Source organism: Octopus bimaculoides, chromosome 1 (assembly GCF_001194135.2).
Source record: "Octopus bimaculoides isolate UCB-OBI-ISO-001 chromosome 1, ASM119413v2, whole genome shotgun sequence".
In the NCBI taxonomy this organism is placed as follows: domain Eukaryota; kingdom Metazoa; phylum Mollusca; class Cephalopoda; order Octopoda; family Octopodidae; genus Octopus; species Octopus bimaculoides.
The window spans coordinates 87,369,637-87,372,649 of NC_068981.1; the positions used below are offsets into that span (position 1 = coordinate 87,369,637).

At 38.0% G+C, this 3,013-nt stretch overlaps 1 protein-coding gene across 1 annotated transcript in view; it reads right to left on the reverse strand.

Moving 5' to 3' along the window:
* Positions 1-1,884, reverse strand: part of LOC106876319 (phosphatidylcholine translocator ABCB4-like) — a 42,971-nt gene extending 41,087 nt beyond the window's left edge. The window contains exon 1 of the mRNA XM_014924819.2: positions 1,772-1,884. The gene's annotated coding sequence lies outside the window, so the exon portion shown is untranslated. The remainder of the gene's footprint in view (positions 1-1,771) is intronic.
* Positions 1,885-3,013: the final 1,129 nt, after the last annotated feature.

Sequence of the window (3,013 nt, forward strand, 5' to 3'; positions counted from 1 at the left end):
TCTCTCTCTCTCTCTCTCTCTCTCTCTCTCTCTCTCTCTCTCTCTCTCTCTCTCTCTGTCCCTGCATCCCTGCAACTATAGCTACAGAGCCGCAGCTTGTAAATCACTTGGAGCTTTTGTAGTAATTGGCTCATGAGGGAAGTAAATGTAGATACTTATAGGGATAGCATCAGTCACTACTTAGATGGGTCAGATTTGTTCAGTAGAACAGAATATAGCTAAATGACTTCTAGTTGTTTGAGGATTTCAGAGTGCAATAAAAGCAATATATAGTCTTAAAATAATAGAGAAGACAGAATTTGAAGAAGAATGGCTAAAGAGCTTTGCTGCTGATAACTAAAGAGCTTTTGTTGCTGATATTCAGGTGAAAACATTGGGTATGGTGAGCATGGATTCGACATAAGAGTAAATATCATCATTGGGAAAGAAATTGAACTACAGACTAGATCGTGAACAGCAAAGATTTACTAAAGATAAAGAATGTGTATATTATGTATTAGAAGGGGATGGCCAGTAGAGATATGTTTGCTGTGAAATCAATGGTTATTTTCATGAATGAGGGGAGGTGAAAAATGAGCAATAGATATGAAATTCATTTACTGTATCAGTTTCATATGGGAATATAAAAACAAAACATATTAGCAAATTCAAAGTAATACTCACGTGTTGAAAATGAATTATCTATATGGTCTTTATAAATTTGTTTTCTTGTTTGAGTTTTTTTTTATTGTTGTTTATATATATATATAACATACATTTATATATATGTGTGGAGGTGCAATGGCCCAGTGGTTAGGGCAGTAGACTCGCGATCACAGGATCACGGTTTCGATTCCCAGACCGGGCGCTGTGAATGTTTATTGAGCATAAACACCTCTAAGTTCCACGCGGCTCCGGCAGGGTATGGTGGCGAACCCTGCTGTACTCTGTCACCATAACTTTCTCTCACTCTTACTTCCTGTTTCTGTTGTGCCTGTAATTCAAAGGGTCAGCCTTGTCACACTTTGTCATGCTGAATATCCCCGTGAACTACGTTAAGGGTACACGTATCTGTGGAGTGCTCAGCCACTTGCACGTTAATTTCATGAGCAGGCTGTTCCATTGATCGGATCAACTGGAACCCTCGACGTCGTAAGCGACGGAGTGCCAACAACAAAATATATATATATATATATAATCCTTTAATATTCTCATGTTTATGTATATTTGTTTTACAAGATACCTGATGTGAAGACATGTGTTGAAACAGATATTGTTATATTTCAGGACAATCATTTTTCTTTTTTTCATGCCAAATAAACATATGCACTATATATTCGTTCTTCAGATTTATGTTATTACTGTTCTTACTTTATGACCTATGTCTGGAAATCTTTTGTCACACATCCTGTGACAAAATATAACAATATGTTTAATACTCATAACCTAACCTATTATCACAAACATAAACATGAATCAGTTTATGTTTGTGAAAAAACACACACAAACAAACATGTGTGTGTGTGAGAGAGAGAGAGAGAGAGAGAGAGAGAGAGAGAGAGGGAGAGTGAGAGGGACAGAGGGAGAGAGAGAGAGAGGGAGAGAGAGAGAAAGAGAGAGAGAGAAAGAGAGAGAGAAAGAGAGAGAGAGAGAGAAAGAGAGAGAGAGAGAAAGAGATAGAGAGAGTTTGTGTCTGTGTGTGTTTTCACTTTTTGAAGAGTGGATGAGAGTCAGGTATTGAAATGACTGAAAACCGTTGCCATAAATATACGTAGTTTAAAATATATCAAACCTCTTCCAAGGATGCTTCATTTTCTGTTTCTCCCTGATCATCCAATGATAGTGATTTTGCTGTTAGGTATGGATGTCTGGACGCGCTGTCTTTTTCTGTCTCTTCAAAATGAAAGTAAAACTATTGAATGTGAATGCTTGATCAGACTTATATTCTCATTGACTTCAATCACTCACAACCAGACAATGTAACAGCTGAAGTTCCCTATCTCATTTTTTTTCTTTTCTTTTTTTTTTTTCTTAATGCAGAAACCGAGTTAATAACACACAACAGAACAGATTTTCTTTCAAATATTTCATGAGCGATGTCTATTTCGATCATTCTATTAATTTTTTGGTTTTTCTTTTGTATTTTGTTTTTTGTCTTCTTGTGTCAGGATCCACGAGTACAGGTGATGTTCTGTAACTGAAGAGTTACTATTCTGCAACACATCACTTGTCAGTGAACAGGTCGCGGTCTCAAAGCAACGAAAATATTTTGACAAATTAAATTTAAATGTTGAAGTGAATCTAACGGTTTTTGTGTATTATTTTAAATGGCTTATAAACACCTTCCACGCTGCAACTGTTTTCGTTCCAACACACGATCTCAGATCAGGCCACTTGCTATGCAAGTACATCTCCGTAAATTTATTTGGTTGTAGATGTAATAACTCTCTCGGTTTAACTCCAGTATCTGGCACCTTGGGTACCTTTAACAGAGTCCACTCTGTTGTAATCATTCAATCAAAGTCTCCAATTCTATGATAACCTCCATCCCACCAGTATTGAGGTTCCTGTAAAAGGAGTACTATCACCCATCCTAACTATAAAATTAATAATACATATATATTTGTATATCTCTGCAACTTATTTAATTGAATTCACAAACAAAAAAAGAGTTAGCATTTCCAACATATATTCCCAACTGATTTCATCATCATCATCATCATCGTTTAACGTCCGCTTTCCATGCTAGCATGGGTTGGACGATTTGACTGACGACTGGTGAAACTGGATGACAACACCAGGCTCCAATCTAATTTGGCAGAGTTTCTACAGCTGGATGCCCTTCCTAACGCCAACCACTCAGAGAGTGTAGTGGGTGCTTTTACGTGTCACCCGCACGAAGGCCAGTCAGGCGGTACTGGCAACGGCCACGCTCAAAATGGTGTCTTTTATGTGCCACCCGCACAAGAGCCAGTCCAGGAGCACTGGCAACGATCTCGCTCGAAAATCCTACGAAGACCAGTCAGGCGGTACT